The sequence below is a fragment of the Pleurodeles waltl genome, chromosome 6 (genome assembly GCF_031143425.1).
Source record: "Pleurodeles waltl isolate 20211129_DDA chromosome 6, aPleWal1.hap1.20221129, whole genome shotgun sequence".
NCBI classification, from domain to species: domain Eukaryota; kingdom Metazoa; phylum Chordata; class Amphibia; order Caudata; family Salamandridae; genus Pleurodeles; species Pleurodeles waltl.
The window spans coordinates 1,505,926,769-1,505,945,657 of NC_090445.1; the positions used below are offsets into that span (position 1 = coordinate 1,505,926,769).

The 18,889-nt window shown below is 43.5% G+C and overlaps 1 long non-coding RNA gene across 1 annotated transcript in view; it reads right to left on the reverse strand.

Moving 5' to 3' along the window:
- LOC138302155 (uncharacterized) overlaps positions 1–17,380 on the reverse strand; it is a 204,242-nt gene extending 186,862 nt beyond the window's left edge. The window contains exon 1 of the long non-coding RNA XR_011205312.1: positions 17,158–17,380. This is a non-coding gene — a long non-coding RNA (uncharacterized lncRNA). The remainder of the gene's footprint in view (positions 1–17,157) is intronic.
- Between the last annotated feature and the right edge of the window lie 1,509 nt (positions 17,381–18,889).

Genomic DNA, 18,889 nt, shown 5'->3' on the forward strand with positions numbered 1-18,889 from the left:
GGAGTCTGTCTTCATATATCGCTTGGTGCATATTGCATGGTTTGCAGTATGCGTGTGTGTTTTCTGCACTAACACATGGTAAAATAGAGCAGTGCTTTCAAGCAGTGTCTGTCTTAACCAAGCACATGAAATAGATACTGCAATGATTCCAATATGTGTGGAAATGTATGTCAATAAAAACACAGAATACAAAAAAGAGGAGAGCTTACACCCGGCGTCTTCTTTCACCAAGCACATGATAAACATATTGCACGGTTTTCAGCATGTGTGTTTGTCTGGAATGACGATACAAATAGTGCAGCACTTATTGCCTCTGACAGTCTTCACTGAGCACGACTATGTACAAATATTGCACTATTGTCAGTATGACTTTCTGCACTAGACTAGCAAATCATAGAAATATTGCATCATTTAAAGTCTGTCTGGGTGTCTGTCTAGAGTGACTAACAAAATACAAATAGTGCTGTGTTTACAATCCAAAGTAAGATATAAAAATGGAGTGTCTGCACTTGTGCCTTTGTGTACATTAAACCAATGATGTAAGTCTTGCTTTTAAAAAATCAAATAAAAGCAATAACTAACAAGCATAGGAAAGGCAATGAGTCTTGCATTATTTACCTATTTTCTTTTCCAGTGCTTTTTGAAGAGGCTGTGTAGCATCAGCAAAAAAGAGAAAAACGTTTGTCGTTCTGTAGATGCCCAAAATGTAGATGACATGTGCAGGCATGCATCACCATACATGCGCACTCCTGGGGAATGACACACGTGCCGTTTTTTTTTATTGATCCAAGAGGTGGGATGCCATTTGGATCGGTAGACAAAACATTGTACTTTAGTTGAACTAAAGTGCTTTTTTATGCTGTGGAGTAGCTCGACAGAAAATGGCAGCAGGTGACTGTGGAAAGTGTCCTGGCCATGGTGTTTTATACGCTGCAGTGATGTGGAATTGGCCAGGCTATGGTATTTTACCTGTTGGGGTATTAGAATATTTAATTAATGCTCCATCAAAACTGCTTGCAAAATCTATTGCTTTATACTGGCACATGTAATACATTGTGCTGTAAACTATTTTTGTGCACATTGCCTTGGGCGGGGGGTGGGAGAATAATCTACAAAAGACCTCGTGTGGATGGTCAGCCTTCTTCACTGCGCATACTTGCTCAGTGCAATTTGCAGCGAAATAAAAAACGTATAGCTATGCCCTGGGCAGCTGGTTTGTTGGTCAATCTATGTGAAGTGCTGGATCTAAGATGACAAACATCACCCTTAGTAGAGGTATAAATAGGGGGAGCGAGAGAAAGGCTCATCAAGGATATTTGGAGGGGGGTTTGATCTTGATGGAAGCTCTCTTTCTTCCTTCAGCAGACAAGAGGTAGGTTCTCTTAAAAAGGAAGAATGAGGACAGTTATGGAAAGTTGGAACATTTGCAGGGGGAAGATTGATCATGACTGGAATTCTTTTTCTTCCTCCTTCAGGAACATGAACATCTATCTTGAAAGCTCCCAAGAGTTTCGGGCCCAGGTTTACTCAACCTCTGCATTGCCCTTGCATCGCGCAAGGCAACACAAAGGTTTAAGTAGGATTTACAAAGCCACACAAGTGACAATTTGCACTGCCTTGTGTTACTTTGCAAAGAAATGTACCACAACGCAGTAGGCGTTCCATGGGTGGAGCAGTGTCACAATGTTCATTCCTGTGCATCCATGCATGGATTTTGATGAAATCTCAGAACTACTAAAATGAGTAAACCTGGGATTGCGTCAACACGGTAGGCCAAATCAACCATGGCATAAAAAGGAGAAAGACTTTTCCTTGTTAATTCCTCTTTCTCTGCAGGATGCATTCTGCATCCTGCAGAGAAAGAGGAATTTACATTTTAGGATTTTTTGTTGCAGGAAGGTATCCCTTCCTTTGGAGAAAAACACAGCTTGGACTCAGTGTGAAACAAAACTGGGCAACACAACAAAAGGGCAGAATATAGTCGTACACTTTCAGTACATGTAAACTGAACTCCTGAGATCTATTGTGTACTGGCTTTCACTGAATGGCTGTGTCTCTGCGGTATTGAACGTTGTTGGGTCATCTCAGTATTCCCAAATTCTTTCCTGGCTATTTCCCCGGAGAGCATCTAAACGGCGATAACAAATTTGAGTTACAATAAAAATAATTTGTTGCTGAGGTGATTTTAACCTGTAAAAAAAGCCCTATATTAACCCATCCCCCCACAGCCTCCCTGTCGCATGCCAATTTTGGCCCCAGGGACCCCATCCCCTGGGGCCCAGCCTAAATATTAAATGTTTTTCGGGGGATGAGGAGCCACGCACCCCACCCTCCCTTACTGGTCTCAGCCCTGGAGACACCAGGGCCCAGCCAAAATATTTAATTTTGGGGGGAAGGGGGGCCACAAGCCCACCCCTACCCCGAGGGCCAATCTCACCCCCGTGGATCCCATGCCCCTGGACCTCGTCCTAAATTTTGGGAGGGAGGGGGACCGTGTGCCTAGAGACCCCATCCCCCATGGCCCGGTTATTTCACCTGGGTCCCCCCCGGGGCACACAGTCACAATATTGGAGACAGTGGGGGCAGCCTGAAGGCCCCCACAGTCCCAGCTGGCTCTCCGCCTCCTGTGGGAGCCAGCATTTCTGTCACAGAGAGCAATGGTTTCCTCTGTATCCCTGCCTGCATATTTGCAGGCACAGAGATAGAGGAAGAAGCCTCTGCTTGCAGCGAGGGAGAGCTGTTTGACAGCTCTCTCTCGCTGTGAGCAGAGTGTTTGCTGTGGCTTGTTGGCAGCTGTAATGCTGTGGCTAAGCCACAACAAACAGCTATGTCCCCGGGGTGGGCACCTGGGAAATAGCAGGAGCCGGCCATGGGGGGTGGTCCCCAGGGCCATCAGTGGCTCTATGAGGGGGGCCACGCAGCCCCCTCCAACGAAAAAAGCCAAGGGGTTGTGATGGTCTCCGGGGCTGTGGGGGTCCGAAAAGTACCCCTTTTCTATTTGGAATATTTCCCCCAGCAAAGTGGTGGTCCCCGGGGCTGCAGTGTGGCCGAACGGTTCCCCGCACCATATTTAGTGAATGCCCCAGGGTGGTGGTTGTCCTGGGGCCTGTGGGGTGTGCACGGTCACCCCCACATCACATTACAATAAACCCTGGGGAGGTGGCTGTCTCCAGGGCACGCACCCCTGCATTAAATTTAGTGAATGCCCCAGGGAGGTGGTGGTCCCTGGGGCTCATGGAGTGCAGCCCCCTTGCATGAGTTTTCATTCTTGCCCCTGGAGGTGGGGTTCCCTGAGGCTGCAGGGGAGCCGGCAGGCCACCCCCCCCCCCCAAATTACTTTTGCTCACTGCCCCAGGGAGATGGCATTCACTTAAAAAAACAGGGGTACAGGGATGTTATAGCTAGGTTCACATATTACCTGCACAAAACCATAGGAATTCAACAGTTATAGTTATGGTTATCTCAAGTAACTATAACCTGCCCCTCTCCCGCCCCTTTGTGACGTCTGATGTCACATTTTTCCCCACCGGAGAAGCAGAGGAGCAGGTAAGCGTCCTCTTCCTACTCTGGTGGGGAAAATCCGGTGGGGACACTATTTAAAAAATATCTACATTTGGGTTGCTTTGGGGGGCGATCGCGCCTCCCAGATAAAAAAAAAAGGTAAAATAAAAAAATAAAAAATGGCTGGTTCGTCCCTCCGAACACGAATCTAGTTTTCCCTGGGGGGGCGATCGGGCCCCCCCAGGGAATATAAAACAAAAAATAGAAAATGTTAGGGGTCAGCCTATGGGGCCATTTTGTTTTTTTATACATGTGTGCTTTGCCAAGAGAAAGCACACATGTATGAAAAAAGATATGTAGAGAGTTAGTGTCTCTCTCTGTCGCTCTCTCTCTCTCTATACATGTATATATGTATGTATAAATATATATATATATATATATATATGTGTGTGTGTGTGTATATATATATATGTATTTCTGAGCCAAAGAAATATTCAATTTGCCCAACACAATGAAATGCTTTTAGAAATGATCCATCTCTGCCTTACCAATAATTTCTTTCAGTTTGACCAGCAGTTATTTTTACAGATAAAAGGAACAGCCATGGGCTTTTCCTTTTCTCCAACTTTTGCAAACTTAACAATGGGCTGGTTTGAATAGAGAATAGCATGGGCAGAAGAAAATGAAAGATTCCAGCAGAAAGTCATCAGTTGGTTAAGATTCATTGATGATTTATTTCTAATTTGGGATGGCACAGAAATTGAATTTAAGGAATATTTTAACGTTTTGAACAATACTGTTGCCAAACTGCAATTCACTTATGAAATCAGTGACACACGAGTGACGTTCCTGGATACAGAAATCTATATAAGAGAAGGAGAGATACATACCACATTACACAGAAAATCTACTGCCACAAATTCAGTGTTACATGCCAATAGTTTTCACCCACCCAATACTAAATGGAACATACCATATGGCGAATTCTTACGGATAAAAATAATTTTTTCAGAATCTGGAGAATTTGCTAAACATATGAAGGCCTCAGAAGAAAGATTTATCTCCAGACAATATCCCAGGAAATGTATTAATAAGGCAAAACTGCGAGTGGAAAAGATTTCGAGAACAGAATTAGTTCATAAAAAAACTTCTGTGTTGGAAGGTCAATCGGAGGATCCTATACGTTTCATCACAACATACTCCAATAATGTCTCCCAGTTACGGAAGATTCTAACCAAACACTGGTCTATTCTACAATTGGATCCTATAGTAAAGGAGATTATGGGAGACTTTCCTCGAATTACTTTTAGAAGAGCACCAAATTTGCGGGACAGAATCACGAAAAGTCACTTTAGCTCTCAGAAAAGGGGCAACTGGCTCAAAAATCCAGGTTTTTGGAAATGTGGCAATTGCAAGGCTTGCAAAATTGCGAAAAACACTAAGGATACACCATTGGTAATGGTGTCACAAAAAGCATTAAACAACATATCACTTGTAAGAGCTGGTTCACAGTATATGTTATTGAATGCCCCTGCGGTTTAAAGTATGTTGGGAGCACCATATGTGAAACAAAGAAAAGGATCCTTGAACATATTCGTGCCATCGTCAACACAGACAGAAGTTATGCCACGGCTAAGCATATGGAGTTGGCACATGATAGCCAATGGGAAACAATGACTTTTTATGCGATTGACCATGTCCCTATAAGTGAACGAGGAGGGGACAGAGAAAAGAGACTACGACAATTGGAGTCTAAACACATCTTGGAGATTCGAACCTTGACCCCTCTGGGGATGAATCAGGATGAGGAGTTATTTGTACATTTGTAATTTTACATGGCAGCCATTGCAAATAATCATAAAACACAGTTTTTTCTATTTTCTATTTTCTATTCTGTAGCACTTGCAGCTAATATTCAGTTTGGTTAATATTTTAGTTTTTTTATTATGAGGGGAGACACGGACAGTATGTCACATACGCACATTTATGAGGTGTATCAACATATTGGTTAAATTGGTTTGGTTTTGCGGTAACTACAACTCCCAGAATGCAGCATTATAAGTTTATAGTGCACTAGTTAATAATTGAATTTATTTGGAAATTATGGGTGAGTTTTAGTTGTGTAGACCGCAGTTATTAAACTTAACAAGCAGAGAGAAGTAGTTTCTAAGTGCATTTAGAAATATGTTGAGTCTTAATGAATTGTTATCTGTAGATATAAATGTGGAAACAGAAACCCCCTACCGGAAATGCCCGTGATCAAGGTCTCTCAGACCGAAACGTGTAGGGCAGGTGATTGTTGAGCTGTAAACGAAGTTAACGGAGCCTGAATAAATGAATTTTGTGAAATAAGAGATCCCGGAGTGCGGTCGTTCGTGAAGTATTTCATGAATGTTTTTGATATATATATATATATATATATTTCTTTTTTTTTCTTTCATGTGTTGTTTTCCGGGAGCCACAATTGGCCCCCCAGGGAAACCACACATATATAAAAGTGATATCTATCTCTCTCTATATACATATATATATATATATACAGGGAGTGCAGAATTATTAGGCAAATTAGTATTTTGACCACATCATCCTCTTTATGCATGTTGTCTGACTCCAAGCTGTATAGGCTCGAAAGCCTACTACCAATTAAGCATATTAGGTGATGTGCATCTCTGTAATGAGAAGGGGTGTGGTCTAATGACATCAACACCCTATATCAGGTGTGCATAATTATTAGGCAACTTCCTTTCCTTTGGCAAAATGGGTCAAAAGAAGGACTTGACAGGCTCAGAAAAGTCAAAAATAGTGAGATATCTTGCAGAGGGATGCAGCACTCTTAAAATTGCAAAGCTTCTGAAGCGTGATCATCGAACAATCAAGCGTTTCATTCAAAATAGTCAACAGGGTCGCAAGAAGCGTGTGGAAAAACCAAGGCGCAAAATAACTGCCCATGAACTGAGAAAAGTCAAGCGTGCAGCTGCCACGATGCCACTTGCCACCAGTTTGGCCATATTTCAGAGCTGCAACATCACTGGAGTGCCCAAAAGCACAAGGTGTGCAATACTCAGAGACATGGCCAAGGTAAGAAAGGCTGAAAGACGACCACCACTGAACAAGACACACAAGCTGAAACGTCAAGACTGGGCCAAGAAATATCTCAAGACTGATTTTTCTAAGGTATTATGGACTGATGAAATGAGAGTGAGTCTTGATGGGCCAGATGGATGGGCCCGTGGCTGGATTGGTAAAGGGCAGAGAGCTCCAGTCCGACTCAGACGCCAGCAAGGTGGAGGTGGAGTACTGGTTTGGGCTGGTATCATCAAAGATGAGCTTGTGGGGCCTTTTCGGGGTGAGGATGGAGTCAAGCTCAACTCCCAGTCCTACTGCCAGTTCCTGGAAGACACCTTCTTCAAGCAGTGGTACAGGAAGAAGTCTGCATCCTTCAAGAAAAACATGATTTTCATGCAGGACAATGCTCCATCACACGCGTCCAAGTACTCCACAGCGTGGCTGGCAAGAAAGGGTATAAAAGAAGGAAATCTAACGACATGGCCTCCTTGTTCACCTGATCTGAACCCCATTGAGAACCTGTGGTCCATCATCAAATGTGAGATTTACAAGGAGGGAAAACAGTACACCTCTCTGAACAGTGTCTGGGAGGCTGTGGTTGCTGCTGCACGCAATGTTGATGGTGAACAGATCAAAACACTGACAGAATCCATGGATGGCAGGCTTTTGAGTGTCCTTGCAAAGAAAGGTGGCTATATTGGTCACTGATTTGTTTTTGTTTTGTTTTTGAATGTCAGAAATGTATATTTGTGAATGTTGAGATGTTATATTGGTTTCACTGGTAATAATAAATAATTGAAATGGGTATATATTTTTTTTTGTTAAGTTGCCTAATAATTATGCACAGTAATAGTCACCTGCACACACAGATATCCCCCTAACATAGCTAAAACTAAAAACAAACTAAAAACTACTTCCAAAAATATTCAGCTTTGATATTAATGAGTTTTTTGGGTTCATTGAGAACATGGTTGTTGTTCAATAATAAAATTAATCCTCAAAAATACAACTTGCCTAATAATTCTGCACTCCCTGTATATATATATATATATATATATATATATATATATTTTTTCAAAACAAGGCCCTTTCAGGGTTAGAGTGACGCATAAATTATGCAAAAAACAAAGGAGAACTCTGGGAAGTTCCCAGTTTTAGGTGGAGAGCAGGTCTAGTAAGGAGCACCCTGCAACACCAGCAACACTCTAGATTTGCTCACCTCAAATGTCTGTTTATCTAGCAAAGTTTTTAAGCATTGGATCAGCACAGTGCTATCCACGCCGAGCTAGATATATATCTATATATGCATATATATATATGTCTGTCTTTTGTCTAGTGGCAGTTGCCATAAAGTAGCGCAGATGGTTTATTGTCCTGCTGCAAAGGATATACATTTATATGTGGATTAGTAAAGGCAAGCGTTACCTGCACTTTAAAACAAATGTTATGGGAGGGGGACTATGGAGATATGAGGGACACTTTTGCTTGGTGGTACTGAGGGAATTAGAAGAGGAGGTAATGAGAGGCAGAGCACCAAAAATGACTGTCGCACTGGGTGCCACCAGCGCTAAAGGCTGTGATGATGGGTATGTGGTTAGGTGAAGTAATACATTCTTTTTTGTTTTTTTCAGTGTTTTCAGAGAATCTGCCGAATTGGAGAAGAAGCAAAGGTAAGGTGACAACATTTCCTATTGGACACATCAAACATACCCACGAGCAATTTTGTGACTATCTGCCTTCTACGTAGGCTAGTAATTTAGAGGGACAGATTAGCCAATAGCAGAGATGGCGTCTCGTTGGATGACTGCTGATCAAGCCCTAACTCGGGTTATGGAGTACAGTTCTGAAGTAGGCTCAGAGATTGAGACAACAGATACTGAGACAGCATCTGAGGGAGAGGACAATGGGGCACAACCTGGGAGTGATTTTTCAGTCGGTGGAGTCCCATCCGACAACACCTCTTCCAGTGAGTCTGAAGGAGACAATGACGATAGCCGTGCTGTCCCTTTGCAAGCACAATCTGTGCAGTGGGACAACATTGGGTTAGCCAAACCCAGGGAGCAGGTGCTTGCGGCCTCAAGCACAGAGAGAGTACTCTCTTGGCAGCCCCCCTGTTTAGTTTAGCCCCAAATTCCACCTTTTACTGGTGACGCTGGATGTAAAGTCGATACAGCTAACTTTTTGCCAGTTGACTACATCCATCTATTTTTGGATGTTGACTTCCTTCAGGAAATTGTGCAGCAAACAAATTTGCGTGCAGACCAATTTCTGAGGGAGCATGGAGGCACTCTAAGGCCCGTTCTAGGGCACGCCAGTGGACTCCCACTTCGCTGGCGGAGTTGATGATATTTTTGGGCCTTACGCTCAAAATGGGGTTAGTGCAGAAACCCACCTTGCAGTCCTACTGGACGACTCGCACTGTTTGGGTAAGTCCAATCTTCGCACCATACATGAGCAGAGATAGTTTTTTACTACTGCAGTGCATGCTGCATTTCAATGACAATTCTGCTGCATTGCCCCTGGACCATCCAGACCATGACAGGTTGTTCAAAATTCAGCCTGTCGTGGAACATTTGTCTAACAGGTTTCCAGAGATCTATACTCCTGGAAAGAATATAGCAGTCGATGAGTCCTTGATCCTGTAGAAAGGACGGCTGCTTTTCAGACAGTACCTTGCGAGCAAAAGAGCTTGCTACGGCAGAAAGCTATACATGCTGTGTGAGAGCTGTTCTGGCTACGTGTACAGCTTGAGAGTGTATACAGGGAACGATTCTACCCTAAACCCTGTAGGTTGCCCTCCCGCGTTAGGGGTCACAGGTAAGATTGTATGAGAACTTGTCCAGCCACCTCTTCACAAAGGTTATAACCTTTATGTGGACAATTTCTATACAGGAGTAGAGGTGTTCATTGAGCTCTACAAAGCTGGCACTGTGGCCTGCGGTACAGTTCGTTGTAACCGCAAAGGATTCCCGCAGGAGCTTGTTTGCAAGAAGCTCCAGTAATCAGAGAGTACTGCATTGTGTTCTAACGAACTGCTCGCAGTCAAGTTCTTGGATAGGCGTGATGTATATATGCTCACTACAATTCATGATGAGAGCACTTCCCCCATCATGGTTTGGGGTCAGATGGCCGAAGTCCACAAGCCCATCTCTATACTTGATTACAATAAGTACATGGGCGGAGTGGACAAGAACGACCAGGTTCTTCAACCATACAATGCGTCTCGTAAAACTCGCACTTGGTACAGGAAACTGTTTACTCACCTGATTCAGATGGCAACATATAATCCGTATGTTGTTTACCGTCAGACAACCACGGGAAGACTCATGACTTTCCTTGACTTCCGTTTGTCTGTATTTGAAAGCCTCACTGCTGTTACAGAAGCAGCAGCAGCCTCCACCTCATATGTTCTGGAGGATGTGGCAAGGCTGCAGGAGCGACACTTTGCTGATTGCATTCCTAAAACACCCAAAAAGGACCATCCATGTAGTCGCTGTAAAGTGTGCTCGAAGCATGGAAAGCGGCAGGAGATTCGGTATTACTGTCCCCAGTGTCCATCACAACCAGGCCTCTGTATCCCTACTTGCTTTACGTTGTATCATACTAAAGCAAAGTTCTGGGAAATCGACTGAGGTTGAGCTGCCGTTGGTAATCCTTTCAGTGGCAGTGCATGGATACCGAACGTCCATGGGACACTGCTTCGTTAGGCAAGGAGCCACAGAATTTTACTTCATCTACTTCATCATGGACTTCCTTTTGCGCTGCTTGAGAGCTAAATCCACCGTCACAACGTGGTAGGTGCTCTGTTCAATTAACATGCATTATATTCCCCCTACTGCATATACTAGGGGACAGAACATATGCCACATTGTCACGGAGTACCCTTTCTTCACCAGCGTGTCTACCTTACTTTCACCGGTAGATATGCTCTCTCAGATCGAGGAATCACTTTGTACGGCATACTTGGAAACCCCCAACTTGCATCCACAAACTAGTATAAGTTCACTTGGCAATTATACAGGATTAGTCAGGACTCTGATGAGAACAGAGACATGAATGGGTAAGGAAAGCTTATGGTAGGTGTGCCTTCACAGGGATATTGCACAGGTGGAAGGCAGATAGTAAAGGTAGTACAGATGTACATCATCTACACCTATGGATTCAAACCCATTGGTGCCATCCTAGCACTGAAGGAGAATGACTTGTATAGGTCAGTATTTTACCTGCTTTTCATGTTCATCCTCCATCAGAACATAGTAGATGTTCAGTTTGCTGTATAAGTGCATTACAGTCACGTCACTGCACATAATGTTGGCTTGGACATATGCTACGTTCTCATGGACTCCCCTGAGTTCCAAACACTACCCTTTTTCTTAGCCTATGAACTTCTCTTTAGGGAACATCATGAGAAATCCCCAGCATGTCTCCCTTAGTTTCAAAGGTAGATATGCTCACTCAGTTCGAGGAATCGCTTTGTACAGCATACTCAGACACCCCCAATTTGCATCCAAAACTGGAAGGAGTTGGTTTTAGCACAGTGAGTGTGTTAAAGGCGCATGAAAAACATGGCTTCCTGAGCCTCAGGTGGCTGTCAGGAGTCATTAGTAAAGGTTCGTTACGCATGCATTTGGTAATGTTAAGGAAGAAGAAGGCAGTTACTTGACAGGCGGTAAAATGTAGTCAAACTTATTCCGTTCTGTGGCATGTGAATGTTATGGGCAATTGTCTGGCAGCGGTAAGTTAATGTGAGTGCAGTGATTGGTTGGATTGGGACTGTGGCCGGCTGTATGAAAGGGTTGTTTGTTGTGCGTGAATGGCGTGTGAATGGACCATAAACAGGTTGGTGCCTGGACGCGGCTTTATGGCCCACCTTCAGAAGGCTTGGTTTCAATATTCAGATACTTTGATAAGTATTCATGCTTTAAAACCATAATTTCTGGAGGTGCTAAAACCAACAAGTGTGAGTGGTGGGTTAACTTTAACAAACTAGTACTAGGGGAGTCCAAGGGTGCAGGACTTGCGTGGCTCTCACCAGTTCCCTTCACCCAGAATCCCTTAGAAATCACAAAATGTGCTTAAAAAACACATTTGCCTTGCATTCCAATGAGCAGAAGTCCAGGGATCTGCAGGGAGCCACAAATTTTCTACCACTCAGAGTTCCACTAAGTCTCCAGCGAAAAACTGCCTCACTTTAGTGAGTGGGCAAGTGACCACAACAGGGAAGCACCCAAAACGGATTGTGGAGACATTAAAATTACCTACCACAAAACAGCCCCGTTTTTTAAGACAGTCACCTAAGTATTTGGTCCTGGGCTCGGCAGCCATATATGGAAACCTACCAAACACAGACATTTCTGAAAACTAGACACCCAAGGCAGCTTACGCAAGTGTGGCGTGTTTGGATATCACAAAGTTTTCTTACCCAGAATACCCTGCAAATGTGAAAAGTTGATTAAAACCACTATTTTTCCTTTCTTTTTTATCACAGAAACTACAGGAATGTGCAGGGATCCTCAAAATTCATACCACCCAGTGTTTCTCCACTTGACCTGATAAAAACACAACCCCGCTTGTGTGCTTGCGCCTAGTGCCTGCGTCAGGAATGGATCACTCCAGGGTTAACAGTAGCCCTCATGCAAGCACTACCATTGACCCTTGTGTGATCCATTCCTGTGGCGGGCACTAGGCCTACCCACACAAGTGAGGTATCATTTTTATCGGGAGACTTGGTGGAATGCTGGGTAGGAGGAAATTTGTGGCTCCTCTCAGATTCCAGAAGTTTCTGTCAGCGAAATGTGAGAAAAAAGTGTTTTTTTGCCAACTTTTGAGGATTGCAAAGGATTCTGGGTAACAGAATCTGTGAGAGCCCCACAAGTCAACCCATCTTGGATTCCCCTAGGTGTCTAGTTTTCACAAATGCACAGGTTTGGTAGCTTTCCCTAGGTGGCGGATGAGCTACAGGCCAAAATCCACAGCTAGGCACTTTGTAAAAAACAGCTCTGATTTCTTTTGGAAAATGTGATGTGTCCATGTTGTGTTTTGGGGCATTTCCTGCTGCGGGCATGAGGCCTACCCACCCAAGTGAGGTGCCATTTTTATCGGGAGACTTGGGGGAACGCTGGGTAGGAGGAAATTTGTGGCTCCTCTCAGATTCCAGAAGTTTCTGTCACCAAAATATGAGAAAAAAGTGTTTTTTTTTTGCCAACTTTTGAGGTTTGCAAAGGATTCTGGGTAACAGAACCTGGTGAGAGCCCCACAAGTCACCCCATCTTGGAGTCCCCTAGGTGTCTAGTTTTCACAAATGCACGGACTTGGTAGGTTTCCCTAGGTGGCGGATGAGTTACAGCCAAAATCCACAGCTAGGCACTTTGTAAAAAACAACTCTGATTTCTTTTGGAAAATGTGATGTGTCCATGTTGTGTTTTGGGGCATTTCCTGTTGCGGGCACTAGGATTACCCACACAAGTGAGGTACCATTTTCATCGGGAGACTTTTGGAAACGCTGGGTAAGAGGAAATTTGTGACTCCTCTCAGATTCAAGAAGTTTCTGTCACCAAAATGTGAGAAAAAAGTGTTTTTTTTTGCCATCTTTTGAAGTTTGCAAAGGATTCTCGGTAACAGAACCTGGTGAGATCCCCACAAGTAACCCCATCTTGGATTCCCCTGGGTGTCTAGTTTTCCAAAATGCACAGGTTTGGTAGGTTTCCCTAGGTGGCGGATGAGCTACAGGCCAAAATCCACAGCTAGGCACTTTGTGAAAAACAGCTCGGATTTCTTTTGGAAAATGTGATGTGTCCATGTTGTGTTTTGGGGCATTTCCTGTTGCGGGCATGAGGCCTACCCACCCAAGTGAGGTGCCATTTTTATCGGGAGACTTGGGGGAACGCTGGGTAGGAGGAAATTTGTTGCTCCTCTCAGATTCCAGAAGTTTCTGTCACCAAAATATGAGAAACAAGTGTTTTTTTTGCCAACTTCTGAGGTTTGCAAAGGATTCTGGGTAACAGAACCTAGTGAGAGCCCCACAAGTCACCCCATCTTGGATTCCCCCAGGTGTCTAGTTTTCAAAAATGCACAGGTTCGGTAGGTTTTCCTAGGTGGCGGTTGAGCTACAGGCCAAAATCCACAGCTAGGCACTTTGTAAAAAACAGCTCTGATTCCTTTTGGAAAATGTGATATGTCCATGTTGTGTTTTGGGGCATTTCCTGTCGGGGGCACTAGGCCTACCCACACAAGTGAGGTACCATTTTTATCGTGAGACTTGGGGGAACACTGGGTAGGAGGAAATTTGTGGCTCCTCTCAGATTCCAGAAGTTTCTGTCACCGAAATGTGAGAAAAAAGTGTGTTTTTTTGCCAACTTTTGAGGTTTGCAAAGGATTCTGGGTAACAGAACCTGGTGAGAGCCCCACAAGTCACCCCATCTTGGATTCCCCCAGGTGTCTAGTTTTAAAAAATGCACATGTTTGGTATGTTTCCCTAGGTGGCGGCTGAGCTACAGGCCAACATCCACAGCTAGGCACTTTGTAAAAATCAGCTCTGATTTCTTTTGGAAAATGTGATGTGTCCACGTTGTGTTGTGGGGCATTTCCTGTTGCGGGCACTAGGCCTACCCACACAAGTGAGGTACCATTCTTATCAGGAGACTTGGGGAAACACAGAATAGCAAAACAAGTGTTAATGCCCCTTGTCTTTCTAAACCTTTTTTACTTCCAAATGTAAAACAGTGTGTAAAAAAAGACGTATTTTTGAGAAATGCCCTGTAATTCACGTGCTAGTGTGGGCACCCCGGAATTCAGAGATGTGCAAATAATCACTGCTTCTAAACACCTTATCTTGTGCCCATTTTGGAAATACAAAGGTTTTCTTGATACCTATTTTTCACTCTTTATATTCCAGCAAACTATTTGCTGTATACCTGGCATAGAATGAAAACCTATTGCAAGGTGCGGCTCATTTATTGGCTTTGGGTACCTAGGGTTCTTGATGAACCTACAAGTCCTATATATCCCTGCAACCAGAAGCGTCCAGCAGATGTAACGGTATATTGCTTTCAAAAATCTGACATCGCAGGAAAAAGTTAGAGAGTAAAACATAAAAAAAATGCTTTTTGTTTTCAGCTCAATTTCAATAGTTTTTTACTTCGGCTGTTATTTTCTGTAGACAAATCTTGTAAGATCTTCACAAATGAATGCTTGCTGAATTCAGAATTTTGTTTATTTTTCAAAAATATTTAGCTTTCCGGGGTCCAGCATTGGTTTCACACTCATTTCTGTCACTAACTGGAAGGAGGCTGAAAGCACAAAAAATTATAAAAAAGGGGTATGTCTCAGAAAAATGCCAAAATTGTGTTGAAAAATTTGGTTTTCTGATTCAAGTCTGCCTTTTCCTGAAAGCTGGGAAGCTGGTGATTTTAGCACCGCAAACCCTTTGTTGATGCCATTTTAAGGGAAAAAAACACAAGCCTTCTTCGGCAGCCCTTTTTTCCAATGTTTTGAAAAAAAACTAAATATTTGCTCTATTTTGGCAAATTTCTTGCTCTCCTCCAGGGGACACCACAAACTCTGGGTACCTTTAGAATCCCTAGGATGTTGGAAAAAAAGGACGCAAATTTGGCATGGATAGCTTATGTGGACAAAAAGTTATGAAAGCCTAAGCACGAACTACCCCAAATAGCCAAAAAAGAGCTCAGCATTGGGGGGGAGGGGAAGGCCCAACAGCTAAAAGATTAAACCTTACTATCTTAAAAACTACTGAATGGATTCACGCCAAATCACAAAAAAACGATTTTTTGGGGTAAAGATGTAGCTTTCTGCCAAATTTGATGTAGTTCAGTTCAGCCTTTTGGGGTGCAACGCTGTTCAAAATCCCTTTGGAAATTGCATGGGGAAAATGCATTTTTGGACCTCCCTTTTTGACATATCACCCCAGAACTTTCCAGTAAGGGGCTGAGGAGGCTAAAAAAAATTGGGAAAGTGTTATGAAGTAACATCAAATGCCACCAACGTTATCAAACCAAAAAACGTTCTTCCTTCTTAAAAGTTGTTATGAAGTGGGGCCGCAAATTCTGTCAGGCTCAAGACCCGAAAAAGACTTAAAATGACACTATACCAGCCTTGTCATGGGTAGTTGTATGTTTTATGTGCCTGCTCTCGTCTTCAGGGCATGTCACTGGCTGTCTGCATTAGCAAGAGGCTATGTTGATCATTAAGCAATGTATGGTTGTATACCTGATTTCCTGAATAATAAACTTGAGTAATACCGACGAAACTGCGACTTCTGCAGACTAACTACCTCTTCTTATGCCCAGATTTTGTAAACTGTCAAAGATTGGCTGTGTCTCTTTCGTTATGGCCACTTCACTGGACAATGATCTTCCACTTCACCTGAGTGGTCCATGCCAAGTTCAAAAAGCATCTTTAAATCTGGTTATTCTGGTCCAATTTCTAATCATCCTAATCATCCTATTTTGATGCAGGCATTGACAGTAGTTGGAAGTGGCAAGAAAGTGTTGATTATAGGTTGCACTTTGCAAAGGGACCATAAAGTGTAGAGACAAAATACAGTTCTCTTTACCTAGTAATCATTCTCTAACAATCACTAATAACAGATATTGTAGAATATTGTTTTTTTTCATAATGCCATCTTGGGTTTTGACCTGTTTTGTGACATTGTTCGCTAGATAACCCTTTTAGATGTAAATTGTACCTGAATCTAACCTCACTCCGACCACTGTAATTACACAGACCTTACATGTATCTGCAGAGGCTGCTCCATTGGAAGCAAATGTGTGGCCCAGACATTCATACTAGACAATAACACACAACAAAAGAAAAGTCCCTAGGAAGTCTTATGGTAAATAAAACACCATTATCATCTGGACCGATAATTCTACCACTACATGTGTAGTCCAGCGTCAAATACATATATTTTGATGTGGGCAGTGTTCCAGCATTTCCAGTGAGTCTTGGCCTCCCACATGTATCACAGTATTATGTGACAACTTACAGGATCTAAGATATATTTGGAATACTGTGATCACTGTTTTTGTCCTGAAACTACAGTCAACAACAGGAGAGGATGTCGTAGTTAGATTGCTCATAGAGTGGAGCAGACATGTCGATATGTTCACTGAAAAACCTTCTGAAGACCTTCCATCTATTCAACCATAAGATTGTCCCTTTGTTTTATAACCAGCTGCACAACCCCAAACCAGAAAACACATCCTATAACATCCTTCCCGAGAAGATTTCTGCCTATTTCTCAGTTACTAGGAGGGGGTCCTTTTACTTTTAATAGGGTAACGCGAGGGGGGTTAAATTCGTGGATTGATTACTAAGAACTGAAAGCAATTACTGTAAGGCCAAGATTATGATCCGTTTACACGGCGTAGGAGGGCTGCTGAAAAAATGGTGGGACGAGGACCTTCACAGCCCCTGTGATGCACGGTTCTTTAAAAAGCCACGCTCCTTTGCTGTTCCTTCTGTAACCAGGGCCTTTATTCTCAGATATATCATAAGTGGCCCGTTCCACTCCATACTTTCCGTCCACCCTGCGCGCTATCCTGTTTACACCGTTACCTCAGATTGCCCTACCTGGCCAGTGTCTTCGCGGCCTCTTTAGAACTACCTTTCGAAGCTGGCTTTCCGTGAGCACTCCAGGTCCCATTGTAGGCTTTCAGTGTCTTGATGCTGAACGCGTCCTTCCTTATTGTTTCTAAGTTGTACTGACGTCAACCGCGGTGGAGATGATTATCCCAGCTCAGAAGATGAGGACGATGCTGTCAACCTCCCTCGAGAGGCGTGATGCCTGTTTGACATTTCCACGTGACCCCATCACTTCTAACACCACCCCGCGCAAATAAATGAAAATAACAAGCAATAAACGAGCCTATGAGCGCCAAGGCCGGCGCATTGTTCCGCCCGGTGCGCGGTTGTCATGCGGAAGCACAAAGCGAGTGTGTTCTATGCACTGAAAGGTGATGGGAGCCCCGGGGGTGTTTTTGTCGGCTGCTGGGAACAATGGTATCTTGTCTTTCCACCACACCGCACTTGCACCCCCGTGAAGGCCGCACAAAGGAGCCGCTGTAAGCCGACGTGGCCTCTGTTCCCAAAGAGCGCGTTGATGTCATTATTACCTGCAGCTTTGACTCCTGGGTAAAGGAAGACTTCTGAAGAAAGAAATGTCACCCCCATGGCATGTGGCGGAGTCAGGGCTAAGACAGAGATGGGCGAGCCAGCTAATCATCAAGCCGAGTCAGAGCCGAGCCAAGGGGCGGCTCTGACAGTAAGAGCCATGCATGAGCCGAGCCCTGAAAATAATTGGCATGTAAATCATGCAACAAAGATCATGTTAGAATATGATAGGGATTCTTTAAAATCAAAAAGTGCTTTTCAAATAAAGTGTTAATCTAAGATCAGGCAATTTGGTCAAACAGGGAGGCTGGGAATTAGCCCAGATTTTCCGGTTGCACACTTTACAATTCAGCCACTAGTTGAGTATTTATTTCTGACATCGGAGGTTAATGCGTTATCCTTAATTCTTGGAGAATGAGATGAGAGTGTGGTGAACAGGCAGAAACCACCTTTTATTTTTGATAGTTTTGCATAATGCTTAATTTGAGCCAGTGTTTTCCGTTGCGGGGCACCAGCACTTATTTTTTAGGGTCATCACTTATTTTTCTGTGTCCAGCATTTACTGCAAGCCAAAGACACATATGGGAAAGACGAAGGAAGAGAAAAACGAAAAAGTGTACAAAGCGAGAAAGTAGAAAGGTGCAAGAGTGAGGAGAAAGGGCCAAGAATGGCTGTAAATGGATTAAAGAGGCCCAAGATGGCTTTAGGATTACACTGCCTCGGTATTCTGTGCTGGCACATTTAATTGCAGCAGCTGCATGTTTCAATGGAGAGCTTTAGGCACCAGCACGATTTTATTTAAAAATTAAGCACCGACTTCCCGGAGAGCATAACACAACAAACAGGCTGTGAGGCACATTGTTTTGGTCACAGTAAGATTTGCTGGGATTCACAGGATGCTGAGCCAAGGCTAGAATTTGAATCTGGTTTCCCATGTTAGAGTGCACTAAGCCACATCTCTTCCATGAAAGCTAGGCTAATTTTGGACTTGAGGTTCCGAGAGGACCTCGGCAGCACCATGGCTAAGGATCAGGCGTGGGCTTGGCTCAAGCTTTCAGTGGCTTGTCCACCTTTAGTTTGAGACCATTTGTTTGTTTGTTTATTTATTTGCTTATTTAATTAGCTATGTACTTATTATCCATTCTCATTGCACTAAATTGTATGGGAGAGTTTTCAACATAATATCTAACAT